A 23462-nucleotide genomic window follows, 5' to 3' on the forward strand; every position below is an offset into this window, starting at 1 on the left:
TCTCGTCCTGGTGCCTCCAGAGTGAACGCTGCCTGGGACAAGCTTGGGAAGCGCGGATCGCTGAGCCGGTCCTGGGCAGTGTTACCCAACTTGTTAAAGGGCCTATTTGGGGGTCAAAGGAGGAAAGATGGAGGTAAAAAACCATGCCTTTGCATGGTGGGTGAGGTTTTTGGGTTTTGTTTGTTTGTCTTTGTTTTTTCTCTCCAATCTCTGAGTAGGAGGAGCAGTGTGGATGAAACATGGCTGTAGGTGAAAGCAACAGGGAAAGTTGGAGAGGAAAAAAACATATATTTTTTACTAAGACTTTTAGGAGACTTATTTTCCCTCAGTAACTTTTTGTGCTTGTAGGATGCTACATGTATTGTTAACTTTTTTAAAAATTAAACCTAGTGGTTGTGCTCAGTTACAAAAAGTGTAAGCTTTATGTACTGTGTACCCACTTCGAAATTTCTGTTCATGGGTGTGTGTGTGTGTGTTCCTGGATGTGAGTTTTAGAGCAAAGTAAAGATAGGAGTAAACTTGGAGACCTGATAAGGGAATTGATCTCTCTGCCCTCTGCGCGCCCCCTCTCCCCCTCCGAGTAAGTTATTGTATATGCCTAGCAAAGGGGAAAGAAACATGTTGTCCTGCAGGAAATAGACTTTCCCTTCTTGCTGTGTTCAGAGAGATTGATTGCTTTCATTGATAGAGATGTAAGCAGGACAAAACAGCTTGCTTTCAGTAAAGCCTTCATGGCTAATGAGTTGGTCAGTACATTGTGTGTGCTTTTTTTATTTTGTGTGGGTTTTTTTTTTAAAAATATAATTTATCCTCTTAGCTACATCTGACTATGAACTAAGGTTCAGCAGGCAAACCCTTATGATTTGGTTATTGTTGCTTGACCCTGTCGTCGTTGCTTGAAGAAGCCAATAGAAAGTATACAAGGAAGCAGTACCTTCCTTCTTGGACTTCTGTATACCGGTGTCTCCTTCTGTGTCTTGGTGTCTCCTTACTCTCTGCATAGATCACAATGCTTGCACACATCCGATCCCCTGGCAGAGCTCGTGTCCAGGTAAAGTTTCTCTGCTGTACTTTGTCACAGCTTGAAGCAGTGAAGTCAATAAATAACAGCTGTATTGATCATGGCAGCATTTGGAGGAATGTAGTGGCTTTAAATGGTCATCTGCTTATGCATCTCATTTGGGCAGGGAGTTGGCCTTGATCTGGAAGGTCTAGGCTATTTTTTCAGTGTGACTGGGGGATGTGTTTCAGGTTTAGCATTTTTCTGGCTCGCATCGTGTACTGTCTGCACAATATGAGGTTGATATACCACACAGCAAGCTGGACCTGGATTCTGTGAGACTGGAAACTTTACACTTGAAACTCACTCCTAAATTACTCAGTGCTCTGAAGAACATGTTTTCCCTCCCAGCCCCTTCTTCACCCCCTTCCAGCTGCAGTCTCCTGCCACAGACTCATTTTCTCTTGTTCCTCTTTATTTCTTTCCTTCTTCCCATGCATATTATATGAACAGTAAAATGATATAGATACTATTGCTTTCTCTTCTTTGGCTGCTCTTACATGTTCTAGTTTGATATCAATGTGCTCTCCTTGTTTCCCTCTGTGTCTTTTTTATAACCTCTTACTTTCATTTCCTGCTCCTTTTTTATCCCCCCACACCTTGGATTTATGGGTCATAAGCCAATATTAGAGGCTATAAGAATTATCAGAAGGTTAATCCTGTGTTTCATGTATCTATACTTAAACTACAACTCACCTCCAAGGAAAACATCCAGACTTGATTTAAAAAATGGTTAGTTATGAAAACTCTGTCCTGACCCTTGGTGAGTTGTTCCAGTGGTTGGTGATCTTTGTTGAAGTATCGTATATGGCTTGTGACTTGAAATTTTTAGTTTAATCTGGAAGCTGTTGACACTTGTTTACCAAGCTTTAGAGCCAGCAGCTGAGGTATAATCTACCTTAAACTGGTTTCCATGACTTAAACTGGAATCAAGCTTTTTTCTTTTTTTCTCCCCTCCCTTTTTTCTCTTTTCTTTAGTTGAAACAGCTATTGACTCTTGCAGAAAACTCTTTTTTCTGATTGTTGAAACTGTTTGTGAAGCTTTTCCATCACGCTTTTCAGTCAGTGAACGTTGTCCCTGAACTACTGAACATAGTGACACAGGTGCATGATGACAGTCTCATCTCCTGTTTATACAGCTCCTAGCTACAGCAAGGCCCTTTTTTTTTTCCCCTCCTGCTCCTCCCCAGGCCTGCTTACCACCATACTGCATTTTCTATGTCTTTGACTATCGCTTCTTCTCCTACCTCTGCCATATTGTTTCCTTTACCTGCTCTGCTTCCTTTGCTCAAGGACTATCCCACCTTCCAGTGATGCAGATGTCTGTCTTTTCCCCATTTCCCCAGGACCTAATCCCTCTACCCAAAAGGTATAAAATTTATCTAGTTTGAAAGCCATTGAGCAAACAGTGAAGCACTATCCATATGGGTCTACTTTTGAGGTACTGTTTCTGTTTGGAAGGATTGGCTTTGGAGGAACCATTCATCTCAAGTCATGGGACTCAGCAAGTTAGGGAATTAAATATGTACCTAGCGCTCTTCCTTTGTTTTCAGTGCCTGAATATTTAGAATTAGAAAAGCTACCTTTTTTACTTTTCCAAGTGCCTATCTAAAGAAGGCATATGTGGAGAATGTAGTTCTTTCAGTTACCTGGAAAAAAAAATGAGGAAAAAACCAACAGGGACTAGATACACAGGACTTAGGCTGAGTGTAATAGTTTTATTTAATAATACTATCTGTCTAGTTTATTTGTGAGGCCCAGTTTATTTTGTCTTATAATTGGCAGGGCTCAAAAAGTCTTGGAAGCTGTTGATCTTCCCCCCTCCTCCCCTTCCCCCCCAGTTCACAAAGGCAGCATGGGAAGATATTTGAAGAGAGTAAATACTTTTTTCTGCCCTTCAGTTTGACAATCTGACTAAGCATGTTCTAGGGAAAACTGTCACTTGTCTTTATAAGGTCATTCACATATTCAAATAACTGTATGCAGAAACAGAAAACTCTTTCAGAGTAGGTGTCCAGAGGTACAATAAAAGATAACTTCTTGTATCTTATTATACCTGTCACCGTAGAAGGCTGGTGAACAAGGCTCCAGGTGCCAGTGGGAGAGAGAAGTTGCAGTGAACAGTAAGAGAGAGGCCCACCGGAAATGGCAGAGGTATCATCTTGCACACATACTGGGAGCTCCTTTATATCATCTGAAAAACAGAACAAAATAACTAAAACTTTAGTACGCCGCTGATGGGACACAAACGTGAAGCATTAGAAAAAAGTTAAAAGATTGAGTTACTTAGCGGTTCTCACTGAACTTAGGCCTTTATCTCTGAGCTGACAGAATTGAGATGAGCTTTTATTTATTTTTCAAAGAAAGGAAAGGATCCTTCAGTCCAGCCTAGGAACAAAGATGGGCTTTTGTTCCTGAAAATCTAAAATTCATTGGCAGAGTGGATTATCGCATGAAAAGCTGTTAGAACACATGTACATTTGTGGTTGTAATTTTTCATTACATGCTTCTTTACCTTTGGTGCGTGGAGTACATCACTGCTAGAGGGTTGTTATCTGTCATCGAAAGCATGTTTCGAGTGGGGAGACAGTAGCAATCAAATGATAAACTAGTATTGTGTTTAATATGTGGAAGAACAGTTTTGTTCCCCAATATTTCTCTATCCTGCTAAGGTCACTTGGAAATAAAGATCATCAAAGCTGAAGCAGGCTTGTACCTTTTTATTATGGGTCTCATTTAACTGCTCTGTGACTTAGCTGGAAGGGGCAGGAAGATGCTGATCAAATCTTTGTAACTGATTAAAGCCAGTCGGAGAACAATATGTATTTATCAGGCCTCCTCTGGGAGGTTTATCTTGAAGAGTAAACAATCCAGCTTGTACTGGGGTTTTTTAGTAGTCATGGTAGGTTTTCATATGAAGCACTGATATTGTATTTTAGATAAGGGCTTATTCCACATCAGTACTCCTGTGCAGGTATATATTTGCATCAAATGTTTGATAAAAGTGAAATAATCCAGAACATGTCCCTGGGATGGCTCTAACCTACCTCCCTTTGAATCAACGCGCTTGTGTGGCAGCTTGTTTTTGCAAGACTAGCCAGCCATAGGCTTTTTGCTTACCTGCTGTTTGGTCTGTCTGCATTCTGGGATTCACTTTCCTGTGTGTTGTAAGAGGCTTTCCAAAGGACACCAGATATTTGGAAGTGTGAGCCCAAATATCAATTCCTGTGATTCTTTTATCCTTCACATTTTCCATTTTTAGGTTGCTGTCAGACAGCAAAGTGGAACGCTTTCTTGGTGGCATGATCCTGAAAATCATCAAGATATTTAAGCTGCAGCACGCGTATGTGTGATCGTGCAGCCTAGTTGCTCTGACTGTTCAGCTGCCAGGGTGGAGGAAGAAGCAGAACTGCTGCTTTGCGATGCCCTTGTCTGCAGCAGCCTCTCTTAGAGGCTGTTTTTGAGTATGGAAATGAAATGTGGGCCTGATAAGAGAAGATAGCCATGCAGGGCAAGGGTGACCGCTGGCAGGAGCGCAGCCTCTGCATGCTGAAGGTCAGCTTCCCAGCGTTGGTGCTGTTTCAGAGGAGCTCTGCGTGGGAGCACATGGGTGTGATTTTTCCCCTGGTGTTCTGTGCAACCCTCGCCACCTGGGAACTTCCTCTGTCTCTTTGCTTCTGATCTGCTGCTGCCTAGTTCGGTGCTCGATTGTTATGTGAAGAGCAGCTTGACAGTGTGCTGGAGAGCTCTGAGGAGTCTGTGCAGCAGTGGCTCCTGGAGTGGCTTGGGGCCACTGATAATGCCATCAGCCTTGAGCCTGCTTTCTCACCTCCAACCAGGTCTCTTGGTGTGTCAGCAGAGACTGGGCGAAGAAATCCCAACACCTAGACCTTTTTTGGAAATTCACTAACTAGCAAAGGCCCGTGATGTCAAGGTCCTTTCACTCACTCTGCCCTCTTTGTCAACCTGAAAACAACTTGTTCTGTTGCAAGAAACCTTTCCTCTAGTCATTCTGGGAGACAATTTGATTGCAATTCCCCTGACTTAAGTATTTCCCAAGGATTGTTTTCCTAAGGAGAATAGCTGCCTTGGGGATTGTAGCGAGAGATGGGTGGAATACCCCAGGCAAGGCTTGATGCTGCAATATCGAGTGCTGCTTTTGAGTTGTTGGTTGAGCTTGTGTGCAAGACTGGGAGAGGAAAGGGGAAGGTGGAAGCTTCATTGAGCAGAAAAGGTGCAGTAACCTCTGCAAAACGTTGAAGAAGCAGGAGGACTGCTTCTGCAATTGCAGCAAGTCTTCTGGGCTGCATAGTAGCCATACTTTAGGTTTTGTAGCGCTGTTTTAGTCTGAATACTCTTTAAGGTTCTTACAAAATAATTTTATAAGGGGCATTTTAGGTGTATTTTGCATGTCATTTTATGCAAGTTTGAGTGGAGATAACAGCCCAGACTTTAAGCCAGTGGATCTTAAGTTACCACCAAAAATACCCCCAAATAACCAGAGCAGGCTTCATGAAATGTAAGTGTAGATATGTCATAAGCTCAAAGCTTTTGGATGCACATGATTGATCATTGTCTTTGTGAGGAGTGCATTGGTATGCACTCCTTGGTCTTTGCCACATATTGGAGAATGGATTTTTTTGGTTCACTGTTACTTGTACCTACAGTAGCAAAAGTCTTGGGTTTTGCTGATCTTGCATTTGGGAGTTGGAAGGCAAGTGCCTGTGGCTAGGTTTTGTAAGGGAATATGTATGTACCTTTCGGGCTGGAGGACATGCTTGGTTGGGGATGATGATGGCCAAGAACACTGCACCAAAATGTTTTCCACACAAGAGTCTGCTCCAAATTCAGCAGCCGCTTCCTCATTGCTTTCTTCTGCAATGCTGTCGTTTGCCAGTTTTCTCTTCTCTCCCGAAGGAGAATGTACACTGGTGAGCTGATTCATCAGCCTAGACAGCGATTAGCTGTGCTCAAATTAGTCCTTTCCTCAGGCCTCAGATTATTGTCCAAACACGAACAGTAGTGGATGATAGGAAGGTATTAGTGTACAGCTCTAGTCAGGATTTTCCCTCAGCATTTCTTAGGGTCCCTTGTTATCTCCTATAGAGGTGGGGCTGCCTCTGTCATCTCTTGCAGGCAGCTGTCAGCTCTGCTTAGTCAGTTCCCTTAATATACCTTTTTGACTCCCCCTCCCCCCCATCCCCAAATTTGGCTGTTCCCTGTTGACTGCTACTCTCACCCCTAAAAGGGGAGTGGATTGCCTGTTCAAGAGTGTGGGGGTTTTTTCTTCTCCTTTTTCCTTCTGTTCTGCAGCTGTTTCTTCCCTCTTTGGGGGAAAACGCTGAGGTCCACCAGAGAATTTACCTGTAGGTTAATGTTTGTATGTGTGTAAGATCCGATATCTCTCAGGTTTTCAATGACTGATAAATGTTCTTAGTTGGGTTTGTCAAGCTGCACATCTAGTGCAGGAGCTGGGAAAGCTGAGAAATAGAGAAGTGGCTTACTGAAAAAATAATGCCAGTCTCTAGAAAGAGTGATAAAGGTTATTCTCCACTTCCCCCCCCTCCCCCCCCCCCCATTAAAACATTGCTCATCCTTCCCCACCTTCCTCAGTATTGGAGTACCCTTCTTGTGATCCCCTCAAATCAGGGTAGGCCTAGTTGTAATAGAACGTCCCCTCCATTCCTTGATTTCTCTTTTACGTAGGATCCATGCAGCAGGCCAGAGTAGTGGAGTTAGGAGGACAGGAAAGGACAGGGCACTAGACCTCCTGTGTGCATGTCTGTAGAGTCCTTATGTGGGAGCATGGTGCTGGTTCACTGCAAGGCAGAGAAGGGCTGTGTTCAGGAATGAGTGCCTAGGTCAGCAAAACACTCGGAAGAATTACTTGCTAGAGTGCTGTGACTGCTGCAGGACCAAGAAGACGCTTTGTAGAAAAGGCCAAAAAATGATCATAAAGGCTGGATCCCTTTTCATCAACACTGCTCAGCTGTCAGCTTGCTCCCTGATCTGATTTGGATGACACTGGTTAGCACTCTTGAGATAAACCTACCTTAGGGTACCCTAGCCCTGAACTGCGTGAATATGGGTCAGTCAGTGCTGCTTGGCTTTCTGGCCTTCTCATTAACAGCATAGCTCCAGCTGCAGAGTAGCGCCTCAGGTAGAAGCAACTGCAATGCCTGACAGCATGCATGCCAAAAGAAAGGCCTACCTTTGCCTTAAAGTCTTTGTATAGTTTGCAAATCGGCACAAAGTCCACTGAAAAATGAATAGGCTTCTACAGCAATTTATCCTTAGCTCATGGGATTCAGATCCTGAGAGGATGAATAATACTAGCGCAGTGTTTTATAACCTTCGGGTGTCTGAATGTCATGTTTGGGGAGGGAGGGAAAAATATGCCCATGTGAAACGTTCAATCTCAGGATATTGCTCCAGCTGGGAGTCAAAGGACTTTGTTATGCTTTTCTGTCCATATCAGTTGAAATAAACATGCCATCTCTGATTTTCCTAGTAGTTGTAGTGGTTATAACAATTGTACGTGTTGTAGTGAAGGGAAGGTTGGAAAGGCACCTGTCCATCAGATACCTAAAACATATGTTTATTAAAACAAACCAAACCCAAAGCAATGGAACTGCACTGTCCTAGAGAACATAGTACTCATAGTGATTTCTGGTAGAAAGTGTCTTCCCAGCAGTGCAGTGTTTGGCTTTGGCATGGATTTTTGGGGCTATCTTGCATGAATTTGTCTGTGTTGGAAAGAGATCTCCTTGCCCGGGCGAGCTTTGGCTGGCTGTATCTATATTAGCCAGTTGTGCAGCTTGGTAGGATCAGATGTCTATTTTATGTGGTTTGTGTGTTAATTGCTCTTTGAATGAGAGTTAGGCTGCTCCCCTTGACTGGCTGTCCATTCTGTGCATGTGGTTCAGAGTTATCTGAAGGAAAGTTGCCTCACTAACCTCTGTTCTTTGGACCATTGCTGCAGGAAGGGTCAAATCATCCACTTGTCTGATTGACATGCTAACATCATCCGTGTTACTGCCACGTGCCTGTTGCCTATGTAAGCCTCTTGTGGGAACAAGCTTTTTTTCTATTCCCGCTCACTTGAGCGACCTAGGCAATCTGATGTGTGCTTCCCCTCCTGACTCCTGAGTTTGGTCATGGTGGGGGCGAATGGGGTTCTTTACCATCAGCTGCCCCAGGAGCACACCCAAATAACTGTACTCTCACCTTCTGGGCATTCTGTTTTTTGGGGAAGAAGACAGAAGTAACAGCTTTCTCTGAAGTTTTGTAGCTGCTTTGCTTCTTGTCCTGCTGGACAAGATTGCTTGGTAGGATGCCATTGTTCTCGAATCATGAAATGACCAGCAGTGAGCACAGAGCTTTTGCGTGTGAGGAGCTATAGTCAAGGCCTTCTGCTGTCATGTGGAACAGCATTTCTGCTGTCACTGTATGAAGTTCCTATCGTTGTATGAAGTTCCAGCAGCCTAGGCCTTGTGCAAGAGAGTTACTGTCAATATGTAGAGTCATGTGACCTTCAGTGTCTACGACTGGTGGTGAGCTGATGCGGAATGAGAAAGTCCACCCTGGGTGTAGTTATGATTAAGGTTTCCAAGGCAGTCTTCCAAACGTTTTACCTTCGGATAGTGGGTGTGGGAGGGATCAAAAAGATCATTTGGGTTTTTACTCACACCCAAGTGGTGTGAGCAGCATTGATTCCAACCTGATGCCTGGTCCAAGGCCATCATGGATAAGTAAACAGTGGGGACAGCCGCTTGACATTCCTGCGGTCTTTGAACCATTGAAGCATATTTATCGCTGCTGCCCTCATATATCTTGCCTTGTTAGCGCTATCTGCAGGAGAGACGGGATGTGAATATTCACAACACCTCCAAATCACAAGTGGCTGCTGTGTCCTGCACAGCATCGAGGCAGTGGATGAGTCTTTTCAGAGACTGTAATTTCAGCCTTCCGCAGCTACTTCAGGCAGTTGGGGCACCTAGGGGATGGCACTCCTCCAGGGCACTATCACAGAGAGCACCACCATGCTGAGTATCTTGTTCCACTCAGTCTGCTCCAGGGGAACACAACTACATGGCACGCCTCATAAGTGGGTGAATGATGTGCTGAATACAGGGCAAGAGATTCCTAATGCTACTCTGTATCTCCTTAACCTGCTCATACCATGTTTGTAAGCATATGCATGCACACACATGTGCACTCTCTTCCTTGTGGCACTCAATCAAACATCCCTTTTTGACCACACTGATTACTTTGACAGCATTTTCCCTGATCCTCCTTTTGGCCTTCCATATGTTCAGGTGTATGCCTGTGACTGCTATCATATTTATTTCAGGAGACTTCGTAAGTCAGAGTGGTTTGCAGAAGAAGTGGGGGGCATGGGCTCAAGGGGCAGCTGTCTCTCTGATTTGCTGGGGTGGGGAAAGGAAGGCAAGCTTGGTAAGGTCTGTATTAGCTGCTGCCATGTCATGGGAAGAGGTTGCTGAGGGGAGGCAGTGGTGCCTAGAGCTTTTAGGACAAGAGAGACGAGGAATATTGCAAACCATGCAAGTGTCCCATCCCCGCAAAGTTTGCTTGTGAGGGATTAGGCCAGGTTGGCTTTTTTATCATTTTATTGTATTTTATTTTTTTATTACTATTACCTAGAAGTGCAGAGACTTCTCTCAGAGTTGTGATGATAGAAGAGGCCTCATCAGTCATAACTCTATATAAAGCCTATGTCTTCCTGGCCCCATTTAAATAACTAAGTAAAAACTATGTAGATTGTAGGGGGGATGTGTCAGCTGACACTGGGGCTGGCTACATTTCTTCCCTTCCTGTGCAGGTGTATGCACTGGCATCTGTGATTTTTTTTTTTTTTTGGGGGGGGGGGGGTTGCTGGAGATGGAGGACTTTCTGCAGGAGCTGCAGAGGGTGGGGGCTGTCTTTGCCTTTGAGACCCTCTCTACATCAGAGGGGCTTATGGAGGAGAGAAAAGCAAGCTGGTTGGTCCTTGCCATGTGGCTATAATGCAGTAGTGTGACTGTGGCTATTTTCCCCCTGGTTTTCAAGGATGCAGGGTGGTGGGAGTGGCAGAAGGAGGTGGAAGGTGTATATATAAATTAATAGACCTATTTCTGCCCTGGCTAGCTCCTGTAAGGCACAAGCGAAGTTGAGCTCCAAATGAGATGTCCTACCTTGTGCTGGTGAACTATCCCTGTGCCATGGTCAGCGCTGTGCTGTAGGAATCTGTCCTGTGACCCGCTAATATTTGCAGCAGGGGAAGGCAGAGAAGCATGGGAGGAGCAGGAGAAAGGAGAGCGGCAGAGAGAGTGAAAGTAGAAGGGAAGGAAAAGGGGTCTCCTTGAAATGTTGATTCCTTGTTTTATTTTTCTGGTCTCCACTGAATGGAGAGCCTGTTGAGAATCTCTGGTGGCCTTGATTGCCCCCATGATGGCCTTTGAGGACATCTGACCAGTGACTGCTGTGAATCTGCTGTAGGCCACATCACAGTCTATCCAGATCAGGGGATGGTCTAGGCCTGCGTACTCTTGGGGTTGTGCTAAACACAGGGCTACCCTCCCTGGTACCCCGTGACCTGGGATTCCTGCTGATGTTTCTCACGCTGGAGTACAGCATGGCAAGTTGTGGCCTTCATGATCCATCAGACATGATGACAGAGCATGGCAGACATCACAGAGTAACCATTCCCTCTCCCCTCTTTCCCTGGGGCACTCACCCGACAGGCTCTCCCCTGCCTGCAGCCTGCCCACTGAACATGGGAATGAAGTCAGTTGTGTATTTGGTCCTTTTTCTGCAGCTCCTAACCTGCTGAGCACAGAGTCTCCTGGTTGCCCTGCAAGATCTCTGCAGGAGGATGTACGTTGCTAGGTAAGTATCAGGAGTGGGATTGCAGCACTGCTGCTCACCCTTGGTGACAGCGTGGCGCGTGGCTCTGCCAGGTTTCAGGCTTTTTGGAATATGAAAGACAGAGCAGAATGAGGGGAGGAGTTGTTACCATGTTTGGTTTCTGCAAGAGCTGCTCCCTGCCTTACATTCCAGAGAAATGGGAACACCACAAATTACACTCCTTTTTGGCCATAGGGGGGTTGTAGGGAAGCCTAGGAGGGCTTCATTAGCAGGTTATGCTGTATATAGGTGGGCTTGGTCGCCAAGGCCTCAGTGGAAGATTAAGTGAATCACAAAGAATTAAGAGTTGGTGGTTAATAACAAATACAAAAGTGCAGGTGTTACTTATCCCTTTGTTTAGCGTGAGGTATTTCGGGTATTGCACGAGCTCTTGACACTTGAAGTATCTCCTACTGCTTGGGACATACTGGAGGACGTCGCAGACGTGCAGTCCGCTCATTGCTTTGGATGTTCGTGTCCCAAGTAGGGTTGAGAGTGCATTAGGTGTGACTCTTGCATGGATCTTCTGGTTTAGTTTCATCCACAGGGAATTTTTTGTTCACAGCAAAAATCATTCTGTGATCCAAATCAGTGTGCAGTAAGTGGGAGCGATAGGGCATTCCCTTCAAAATCGGACCAGTGCTGTGAACGAAGGTGCAGTTTTAGATGTGTTCATTGAGTCTGCGGCTTCCCTGGTGCCTTTGATACTATGACCAGGGCTCAGTGGTGTTCTTGCTGGACTTGACAAGCTGCAAAAAGCAACAAGGCGTAATCGGGGCAGGTGCTGGAGGTCTTGTTGCAGTCTTAATTCCTCTGGGAGAAGATATTTTTATAATTCATGTGCTGGAGTTGATTCTCTTGGCTGCAGCATTGCTGTCCTGGGAATGACCCCCTCTGCTGTTTATTTGCATGTATCCTTGTGAGTCTCTGTGTCCATGGCTCCTGTGAGGAACCAGCTCTTCTCTTTGGGATGTCTGCACGGGCCTGTTCAGAGGAGCACAATGGAAGACTGTAACACTGAGAAGGGTATGTGAGTGACTGTCTAATTACAAACAGGTTATAGCTAGGTGTACGTTGCCCTTGAGGTGGACAGGTTATATGTGGTCAGTTTGACACCAGAGAACTAATAGAAGCACAAAAGAGGTCAATTTGGACACGAAATAATATAGCAGAAGGGAAGACTGCCAGAGGCAAAAAATAGTTCATTCAAAATGCGTATTTCTGGATAAACTTTTCTGGATATGCTCATCCTGGAATTAATTTAATCCTTTTTTAAGAAGGGGTTATCCAATTCATGAAAAGTGGACAAATTGTCCAAAAAAGTCATGTGGACTCAGTTTTTTTTTAAATCTATGAAATAAGAATAAATATGAAATGTTCTCCCTTCTCCCGCAGATATGCTTCTCTTGAGAAAACCTTAAGTCTGAGTTTTTGTTGTGGCTGGGATTTTTTGTTTGTTTAATAACCAGAGAGGTTTTTTGGTTGGTCTCTCCCTCCCTCCCTCCCTCTATCCAAAAAAATTGTATTTTGGTAGTAGAAGAGGTGGTGGCAACAGTGAGAGAAGAATTTCCTTATTTTGTGAATTTTCTGTGGCTGAAAAGAGAGGATTCTTGAATTAGAGCTAGCTATTTCCTTGTTTTTGGTTTTCTACAGAAGACTGAAATGAAACCATAGCTGGTTGGGAAACATTTTAATTGACGGAAAAAAATAGTTCCAAACTGGACAGAAGGACAACTAGGTGGGTTTGCTCAGTTAAAGCACTTTAAGAGCAGCTTACTTCTTAAAACTGTGTACATTTAATCTGAGGAGTTAGTGGCTTCCATAATGCAATATTGATGCAATGCAAGGTCTGCTAAGGGTCAATATACAAGGGTCAGTCCAAAATTCGTGAAACTGAGATGCACACATTTGAACTTGAAAAAGGCTTGTAATTTTTAGAAAATCCACGCTTTTACCTCTCTGGAAAGTTGCTGACTGAAGTGATTTGTACTGTATGATGGTACTAATACCCTGCCATTGACCAAGCTTACTCATTTGATACCAGTATGAACACTGAGGAAATTCCTGGTAAAGTTTCATATTATGAAGCCCCTCAGTTGTTGTTGTTTGCTTTGGGATTCTGGATAGAGACAGTTAGAGAGCTGTCAATGTGTGGGTAGCGCTATTTGGAAAGATAATTGGAAAGTATGGATAAGTGACAAGATGTGTCTGTCTGGTAGATAGAAATATCTCTTTTGATAGAGACTATATGGAAGGAGGGCTAAGTCTTTCAAGTTTGGGGAGAGAGAAAAATTTCAAGTCGTATAGAAAGGTCAATATTTTATCAGTACCTTCCCTGCCCCAGCCCAATTTTTGCTGTTTGGATAAGTGTATTAAGGGATCGGATCTAGTATAATGCAAAAATCTAAAATTACTGCAGTTAGACAGCTAGTATCCTTCTAGAGCATTGAATTGAAATACTGTTAGCTTCAAAATGTAAGTTAAAATAAGCCCTTCTTCCAATTTTTGTGGATTTAAAAAACATCTCTTAAATAACCATTCTATTTTCTGTTTGTTTGTTTTTATTAATAAAAGTTAATTGCAACTACGAGAAGCTTTGTTGAGACAGTTTTGCTTTTCCTGTCTCTGAAGTATGTCTTCCCATGCGAGTAAGCCATACCTTTGATAATCTGTACCCTGCTCTAAGTACTGACCCTTGAAAATAACTCTTCCGTTAATTTGCCTAAGATCACGGGCAGGAGGCTATTGAGGTAAACAAATTGGAGGTAACAGGGAAAGGGACTTTGGGACAAAAAAGGTGGCAGCTATAAGGAAAAAGAGTAAGGAAGAGATAAGTAGTCTTTTATCACCTGCAGATATGTATGACCCGAGCTGCTGCTGTTGCTGCTGACCTGAGGTTTTGTTGAAGTGTGATATGTTCTGGAATTGAGGTTTGGTTTTGTTTTTAACAGAAAATCTACAAAGCATCTTGAGTTTTGTTGGGTTTTAGGCAGTTAAAAATGCTTCAGGTTGACTTTCTTTTTTTGCATGAGGCTAAGGTGCTGCATTTAAGTAGAGTGGTAAAAGATTTACACTGAGGAGTTTGCTTTCCATTTTTAAAAGCACTACTTTGAAACCCTGAGGAGCTATTATTTTGTATACACTGCTAGCCGTTAGACTTGTATGGTTGAATGGATGGTGAGATATACTATTTGCAATGCATCTGTGCTTCATTCACCTAGCTGAGAGCCATAAAGCAGACTTTCCAGCAGAATATATTTTCTGGTAATGCTTCATCAGAGATCAGGCTTGCTTTCTTTCCCCCCCCCCCCCCAGATAGACACAAAGGAATAAATATAGAACAAGTGAGGCACTAAAAATATCACTAGCATTGACGTCTACTTTTTTCTTTAAAAGAGACCTTCTGGATGTTTAGCAAGATGCTTCATATCTGCTCAGAATCAGTATCATTTGGGTTGCAGTGATTGCGAGGGAGAGAAGTCAACTGATCTTAGAAAATAACTTCTCTTGGTTTGATTTAAGAGTACGATGTGGGAACAGAAAAGATGCTGAGGAAGAGACTTGATGTGGGTAGTGGTATGAGAAGTTGGTTTAATTACTCCAGCTGTAGAGGCTGAGCACTTGCAATCTCAGAGATTACAAGACCACTCAGCTCTTGCGTTTATGGAAGAAAGATACTAAATACCATAGTGAAACCCTGAAATGTATAATGGATCTCACTAGAGAGATGGTTCCACGATAGGAAAGCTGCTTGCATGGAACAGCTTCATTTACAGTCAGAGATTTAGTAATTCTGGCATCCTTGTCAGTGTGAGATGAGGGAATAATCTTGCAAAAGATCTCTAATGTTAGAAGCTCAGATTTTTCGGAGTGGGAGAATGATTTGCTTGAAACAGAGTTTGAAGTAATTCTCAATTTGCACTTTGAAGTAATTCTCAGTCTGCAGCAGATAGGGCTTCTTGCACCTAGTTAGCCACTGATTATATTCGGAGCAGTCTCTTCAGATCTGTGTTGTGAGAATGAACTGGGGAATGGGTGAATAAGTTTACGTTGGTTTAAGATTTGGCTGTTACTTCAGCACTCTGTCATGTATGTTCACCCGTCATGTGCAACTTGAGACTTTATTAATTCTCTGCCACATTCCTTTATTTACAGACTGCACATGCATTTTGGTAGCCAGTAACACCGAGATGAGCCAAAGGCAAGTGCATGCCATCTACAGCGTGCTCCTGTCAGAAGGCCTGTGTACTCTGTGGTGCATGGGGAGGTCAGGCTTTTTGGCTTCTCACAGGTTGTGTGAGAGAACACAGCTGCTATCTTAGAGAAAACAGAGTTGGAGGCGACCCAGGAGGCACATTAGCTCTCCTTATGCTTCAGTCATCCCTGGCAGATGTTAGCCTAGCCTTTTCTTACAGGCACCTGACAATAGTTTCCCTCCTGCATCCCCATGCAGTGACTTGCAATGCCTTGCTGTCTTTCCTAGGAGAAAGTTGCGTGCTTTTTGTGTGTACGTGTATCTATATCTCTCCTTCTGGGTGCAGTTTAAGCCTCCACCAGCCTGGCATGGATGGGGAGAGCAGACTGTTCCTGTCTGTGGCCCGTTGGGCGTTTCGTCGCCAGGGCTGCGTCCCCTCCCAGCGACAGCCTGCCCTTCTGCAGTCGAACGGGGAGAGCATCGCAGCGCCTTCCAGCTGGGGCAGCTTATCCGTTTGAACTTAACAGCAGGTCAGATGTAACTTGTGGTTTAGCCCTAAAAATATCTGGCACCTCCTGCAGTCATGCTGGCCTGGGGTGAACTGGGGCCCCGCAGGTGCCCTCAGCCGCCCTGGGGCGGGCGTGAGTGAGCACTCTGAGGCTTTCCTCCGCCTGTCGCGGCTGGAGCAGCCCAGGCCACTGGGAGGAGCTTGCATCACCCATTAGCAGGTTCCTTGGCTGAATTCATGCAAGATTAATAAAACGCTCCGTGCTGTCACCCTTTGCTCACAAGTATTTTGTCTCTCCTTGGCTGTGCCCTCTTCCGTTTGACTTGGGATTTTTTCTTCCCCTCTGTTTTTAACCTCTGACACAAAAAGCAGTTTACTCTCTTGCTGTGTTTGACCAAAGACAAGCTAAGATGATATAATGCATCCTGTTAGGAATCACATTGTTATTTTAGATTACAACCGGTTCAAGCTGGATCAGGCTTTTGGAAATCTATGTGTGTATATATATATCTGATTATTTGAAATACTCTGAAGATGCGGTTTAAAAAAAAAAATCTTTTCTTACTATTTACACAAAGAAAAAATTAGGTCAAAGGTCCAGCGCACAGATTTTTCTGGAGAAGATAAACTAGGACTTCACCATCACGTCATTTAGCTCTGAAAATAGTATTTTTCTTTTTTAAATTGATTGTTGGTCACTGTTGCTTGGAGAGGAATATGTGGAATGTGTCTTTTTTTTTTTTTTTGAGATCCTGAACAGTTGATGTATGCAAAATTATAACCTGGTTCACTGCTAATTATGTGCACAAGGACAATATTTTCAAGCACACACATGTAGTTAGTTTACTAAGAGAGAAAACTGACTTCACCCTTAATGAAAAAGAATATTTTTCTCAGGGTACAGCTATGTTTAATTGTCCTCTCTGATTGAGCGAGGTGTGATAGTAAATGCAACTAGTTTCACCATTGCCTCTTCAGATCTTATGCAGCAGTTCAGAATTTTAAAGCCTTCCTTAAAAGGCTTTTACTTTCTTAATGCAGTGTGCTAGGGGATTGGGGCAGGGAGAACGCTTTTGACTAGTTGTGCACGTGTCTTATAGTAAGTTTTTATTTCTAAAATCCTATTCATTTTCATTAATGTTCTTAACCAGATTGCTGCTCCATAACCTTTTAATTTCACTTATATTTGAATTACGAATAGTGAATAAGCAGAAGCACATGCAGTTAGCTTAGTCTAGTCTTGAGAAATAAAATAACTACCAAAGTGGAGGATCCTAACAGGTGCAGTTTGCTGCCACGTGAATTTCTGCCCAGTGCTAGGATGTAGCTATCTCGTGTGGCAGTTTACTTGTGCTAGTGCTGATAGTAGTAGATGTTCTGCGAGCAGCTTGGAAGCTTGAAGGATCTCCAGAGCGAAGGCAGATAATCAGGTGGACAACAGTAGGGCTAAGGAGGAACAGTTTGTGAGAATATTTTTACCCAAGCCTCCTTGATTCACTTACGACCCTGGTGGCAGTCCCTTTTTAATAGGGGCTTGATGGCAATATGTGTATGGGTGAGCTCTGGGAGAGCTTGTTTCTGCATCGAGGTTGGGGAAGGAGGAGATCCAGGGAAGCAGATGAGACAGAAGATGATGTAATGCTTATGGTTTTGGCAGGGGCCTTGTGATCTTGGGAGCTGTTGCGTGGTTGATCCCAGACTTCTGGTTGAGTTATGTGGCCCTGCTGTGCCCCATTTCCCCACTTCACAGGTGGGAAAACAGCACTTCCCAGTGGTGCAGCAGGGCTGTGAGGCCGCATGTGTCAGCGGCTGGCAGGGGACACCCTCAGGGGACCACCGTTCCCTTCCAGAGCTGCTGCTGGTGGGATCAGTCGGCATCTCATGCTACCTTGCTGGATCTGCTGAGACTACTGGTAAATCCCCTCCAGAGAAAGTGAAGTCTGTCTAGTTTTCCTAGTGAAACATCTTCATGAACCTTTGGTTTGCCCCTGTCCTTGCTAGCCTCAACACGTGTAGCAAATGCTGTGGCTAGTGCAGAGAGTGGCACAGCAGCTAGGACCCCTGCAGGGACTGTGAGCAGAGACCCCACCACGGAAACTAGCTGATCCAAGGTGTATCGTGCACACAGAGAGCACCAGGATTTTTAATCCTGGTAAGGTGAACGCTTTATATACACCTTTTTTTTTTTTTTTTTTTTTTTTGAACTTTTACAAATACAAGGCTCATAAATGAAAGAGATTTTTTACAGATACTAGCTGGAATTCTGAAATCCCATGAGGTTACTCTTTCACCTTAACTTCATCAGCCCAGTGAATTCATAAGAAAAAGATAATGAAAATCTGCTTGTGGAGCATGAAGCTTAATGATCAAGTGCTTCTCATCAGTGGGTAATTATGGAGAATTGTGCTTTGAGTTTTTGGGTTTTTTGTTTTTTTTGTTTTCTCCTAACTGAAGACCATTTAAAGACCTACAGTCTAAAAGCTATCAATAAATCTACTGCACACTAAAGAAAACCTCAGAGTAATGGGAGGAGTGCTTATGCAGGCTCAGCTGCACAAGAGAGGTTCCACACTGAATCAAACTGGGTGTTTGAGGCAGGGCACAAAATGAAGATGACAGAAGTGCATCATAATGAAAGGAGCACATCATTGTGAAACTCAACTAGAGGAGGAAGAAATGAGTGTTTGCTTCCCCCCCGCCCCTTTTCCCTTTATGGACTTGAAAGATGAGAAAAGGAGAGAAGCTGTGAAATTAAGATTAACCCTTGCCCTGTAAATAATTCCTGTGTATATTTTCCATACTCCACAGCAAGTCTTAACTGCTGTAGTGTTTAGGTGCTACACCTGACACTAAGTATAATTGTTTCCATGTATAACTTTGTGTTAAGCAGAACTATGTTCTGCTGCAGCCTTAAATATATTCTATAATAGGCATATTCTAAACACATACATTCTTCCAGTTCTTAAAATAAAAGAAGAGTCACTGGAATTGCTCTGGCGTTACAGACTTCTGATACGCTATGGTAGAAAAACTTGTGCTTACAATTAAATAATCATTTCCTTTACAAAATTAATTTAGGTGTTTTTTCACAGCCCGTTTATTCCCAGAAGCCAGTTTAGTTAATTCTTCATTTAATAAAGCGTATATGAGCTTGAATAAGCATTCAAGATTTATTTGTAATTTATATTTCATCAATAATACCAGCTAAAACCCCTCTGTTTCAAGTACTCCCAAACGCAGGGAAATTTGGAATCCTAGCCTGAGTGTACTTGGATTTCCCTCTTATGCATCCTCTTTTTGACTACCTTTTTCTAGGCCTTTAATCAGGGTTAAGTTATAGTAAAGCTCCAGAAGTAACTAGTCTCAAAGAAATTGCAGATAAACGGGGGAATCTTGGGAAGAATCTTTCGTGGGTTGTAATTTGGGTAACAATTCCCAGGATAGGTAACACTTACCTTGATTCAAAGATGTTGTTTAGGGCAGCTAAGGTTTTCCCAGTTTACCTAATTTCATATGGCTGAGGCTTCCTTTCCTGTATGTGATATATGAAACTGTGAGTGAGATGAAAGCCTTCCAGCTAAGCACTGTATTACTATATAGATGTCTGCATTGGCTTACTGAGGAGCTGTGCTATATCTGGTGCTGGGCTGTTTCAGGTAGCAGAAGCCTTATAGCCTCTCTAACCAAGAAGAATTCAACCTCTTCAGCTTACACGAGCATCCTCTAGTAAATCTTGCTGCAGTGATCTCAGACATTGCATACTTCTTCAGATGTTACCAGCTGCTGGCATCACAGAAGAGACCATGTGCAGGTGCTTCACCCTTAGCAATTCCCAGCTGGGAACTTCTGGAGAAGTTCTCAGCTTAAAAAAAAAAAAAAAAAAGAAAAAGAAAAAAAGAAAAATCAAGGAAAGGTTATGGTAAGAACTCACCTTTTTCAGGGGTTTAAGCTAATGCATTGAGTTGTGAAGGGAGGGCAGGTAAGGTGCAGGCACGTGTTCCAGCTAGAAAGCAGTAATCCCAGCAGAAGGCTGGGACAGACAGGAAGGGGTAGTAACATCTTAGGCTCCCACAGCTGGATCTTCCCAAGGATCAGGAGTAGCTCAGGACAGCTAGGTGCAACTAGTCTTCTGCTGGTGCTCAGGCTCAATGTGATGCATGAACAGAGAGGTTTGCAGAGTTACGAGGTCATGGATGCTTTCCTTTGCTTGATTTCTGCTCATTTGTTCCTTGTCTTACAGAGAGGCTCAAAAAGTGGAGGGTTTGGTTGCAAGTAGAAAGGGAAAACTAAAAACTGTTTGTCTGCTGCAGAAGTCTCAGAAATATCTTGAAGACAGAGAGAGTCCATCTGTCCTTGGTACATCTTGGTCAGTATTCTGGCTGGATTATAATGAATGCCTTAAAGAAGGATTTACAGTCAAGGCGGGCAATGCTTAGTATTTGTTCTGTCATATTTTTCCAATTTTAATGTCTTCAGTTAATGTCTAGTCCCTCTTTCCAGCCTACCGGTGCCACCTATAACGTCCATGGCAAGGAGTTTCAAAATTCAGTTATGTCTTATACGGAAAAACCTTCCTATTGTTTGTTTTAAACCCCTCATAATTTTATTGGTATTTCCTTGGTTTTTCTACTATGACTGAAGACCTCTGTTTCTGAAGGCACTTTTAGAGTGCTATCACTTCCATTTGTCATTAAGGTGGTAGTTAACTTGTAGGGGTTGCCTTTCTAAGAAGTGATGGTCACAATAGTAAGATAGTGGTGGGAGGTAATTTCTTGAATTTTCTGTTAATACATGTATGACTCAGTAATGACACTGAGAGGATTTTGTCATTAATTCAGTTTTATATCTAGGGAGAGTGTTAACTTCTGATTAAAATACCTTATCAAACTTTTTTTTTTTTTTCGGCCTGGCTACCATTCCCCCTTCAAAACTGGGGAATTACCGTATGGAAGACAGTTTTTTGGGAATGGCCTGAACTGTAGGCCAAGCAGATAATTAGGAGATTCAAAGACTTTCCCCATGTGAGATGATGCTGAAGACAAAAGCAGATGGATACAAGTGAGTTCTGTACGTTCTAAATGTTGGATTGCTGAGAGTATTTTTTTCAAAGGTGGGCTATCAAAGTAGCTAATGGAAGGATGATTTTAGAGCTTTTCATATTGAATTCAATGTAAGATATTATGCAAGAAAGAAAGTACATAAGCACTTAAGTGCACACACATTTATATTTAATTGAAAGCCTTTTTGAAATGGAAAAATATGTATGTACTTAAATGTACGTGACTTGTTTATACTCAATGTACTGCCTAAATTAATTTGTTCAGTCTTGGAAGACATCAGAAAAGCAGTTAAATACTGTTTTCAGTTTCCAGTTTGTGATTTAAAAAAAAAAAAAAGAGAGAGAGAGAGAGAGGTTGGTCGGGGGAAATAAGGATCCTAATTTGAAAAGCTTTTCTTTCATAGTTTAGAGCTCAAGTATTTCTTGTGCGGTCATCAGTACAATAAAAAGTATCAAGCCAAAACTTGCTTTCAAAACCTGTTCTCTTGTGTGACGCTGCCATTCTTACAGAATCACAGAATGGTTTAGGTTGGAAGGGACCTCTGGAGAGCATCTAGTCCAACCCCACCCTGCTCCAGCAGGGTCCTCTAGAGCACATTGCCCAGGATCACATCCAGACGGGTTTTGAATATCTCCAGCAAAGGAGACTCCACAGCCTCTCTGGGCAACCTGCGCCAGTGCTCTGTCACCCTCTCAGTCAAGAAGTTTGTCCTCAGGTTCAGATGGAACTTCCTGTGGTTCCGTTTGTGCCCGTTGCCTCTTGTCCTGTTGCTGGGCACCACGGAGAGGAGACTGGCCTCATCCTCTGAACATCCCCCCTGCCTTCAGATACTTGTACACATGGATGAGATCACCTCTCAGTCTTCTCTTCTCCAGGCTGAACAGGCCCAGCGCTCTCAGCCTTTCTTCAGAGGAGAGATACTCCAGTCCCCTAGTCATCTTTGTAGCCCTCCGCTGGACCCTCTCCAGGGGTGCCATGTCTCTCTTGTCCTGTGGAGCCCAGAATTGGACACAGCACTCCAGGTGAGGCCCCCCCAGGGCTGAGGAGAGGGGCAGGATCCCCTCCCTCGACCTGCTGGCAACACTCTGCCTCATGCACCCTCCGGATACCACTGGCCACCTTGGCCACAAGGGCACACTGCTGGCTCATGCTTAACTTCTTGTCCACCAGGACTCCCAGGTCCTTCTCGGCAGAGCTGCTTTCCAGCAGGTCAACCCCCAGCCTGTCCTGGTGCAGGGGGTTATTCCTCCCCAGGGGCAGGACCCTGCACTTGCCTCTGTTGTTCTACTTCAGGAGGTTCCTCTCCGCCCACCTCTCCAGCCTGTCCAGCTCCCTCTGAATGGCAGCACAGCCCTCCGGTGTGTCAGCCACTCCCCCCAGTTTAGTATCATCAGCAAACTTGCTGAGGGTGCACTCTGTGCCTTCCTCCAGGTCATTGATGAATATGTTGAACAAGACTGGACCCGGGACTGACCCCTGGGGGACACCGCTAGCTACAAGCCTCCAACTAGACTCCGCACCACTGACCACAATCCTCTGAGCTCGGCCATCCAGCCAGTTCTCAATCCACCTCACTCTCCGCTCATCCAACCCACGCTTCCTGAGCTTGCCTATGAGGATGTGATGGGAGACAGTGTCAAAAGCCCTGCTGAAGTCCAGGGAGACAACATCCACTGCTCTGCCCTCCTCTCCCCAGCCAGTCATTCCGTCAGAGAAGGCTATCAGATTGGTCAAGCATGATTTCCCTTTGGTGAATCTGTGCCGACCACTCCTGATCACCTTCTTGTCCTTCACATGCTTAGCGAGGACCTCCAGGAGGAGCTGTTCCATCACCTTTCCAGGGATGGAGGTGAGGCTGACAGGCCTGTAGTTTCCTGGCTCCTCCTTCTTGCCCTTTTTGAAGACTGGCGTGACATTGGCTTTCTTCCAGTCCTCAGGCACCTCTCCTGATCTCCAGGACCTTTCCAAGATGGTGGAGAGTGGCCTAGCGATAACATCTGCCAGCTCCCTCAGCACTCGTGGATGCATCCCATCGGGGCCCATGGATTTGTGGATGTCAAGTTTGGACAAAAGATCTCTAACCCGATCCTCCTCCACCAAGGGAGAGTCTTCCTTTCTCCAGCCTTCCTCTCTTGTCCCCAGGGTCTGGAATTCCTCAGGACTGGCCTTAGCAGTGAAGACTGAAGCAAAGAAGGCATTCAATAACTCTGCCTTCTCTGTATCCTTCGTCACCAGGGCACCCGCCCCATTCAGCAGCGGACCCACGTTTTCCCTAGTCTTCCTTTCACTCTTGATGTCTTGGAAGAACCCCTTCTTGTTGTCCTTGACATCCCTTGCCAGATTTAATTCCAGATGGGCCTTAGCCTTCCTTGTCGCATCCCTGCACACTCTGACAGCGTCCCTATAGTCCTCCCAAGTGGCCTGTCCCCTTTGCCACATTCTGTAGACTTCCTTCTTCTGTTGGAGTTTGGCCAGGAGTTCCTTGCTCAGCCATGCAGGTCTCCTGCCCGCTTTGCTCGACTTCTTACTCAGAGGGATGCACCACTCTTGAGCCTGCAGGAAGTGATGCTTGAAGATTAACCAGCTTTCTTGGACCCCTCTTCCTTCGAGGGCCCTACCCCAGGAGATTCCCCTAAGTAGGTCCCTGAAGAGGCCAAAGTCAGCTCTCCCGAAGTCCAGCGTTGAGATCCTACTCATTGCCCTGCTTCCTGCTTGCAGGATCCTGAACTCCAC

General features: G+C 44.3%; 1 protein-coding gene across 5 annotated transcripts in view; it reads left to right on the top strand.

Moving 5' to 3' along the window:
- AGPAT3 (1-acylglycerol-3-phosphate O-acyltransferase 3) overlaps positions 1-23462 on the top strand; it is a 106416-nt gene that overhangs the window by 23965 nt on the left and 58989 nt on the right. Inside the window, exon 2 of one of the 5 annotated variants that reach the window (XM_068915580.1) lies at positions 10878-10948. The exons of 3 other annotated variants lie outside the window; for them this stretch is intronic. The gene's annotated coding sequence lies outside the window, so the exon portion shown is untranslated. Of the gene's footprint in view, positions 1-10877; positions 10949-11882; positions 11993-23462 lie in introns of those variants that run through there. One more of the 5 variants, XM_009679538.2, reaches the window with a different exon arrangement.

This window comes from Struthio camelus, chromosome 1 (assembly GCF_040807025.1).
Source record: "Struthio camelus isolate bStrCam1 chromosome 1, bStrCam1.hap1, whole genome shotgun sequence".
NCBI lineage: Eukaryota > Metazoa > Chordata > Aves > Struthioniformes > Struthionidae > Struthio > Struthio camelus.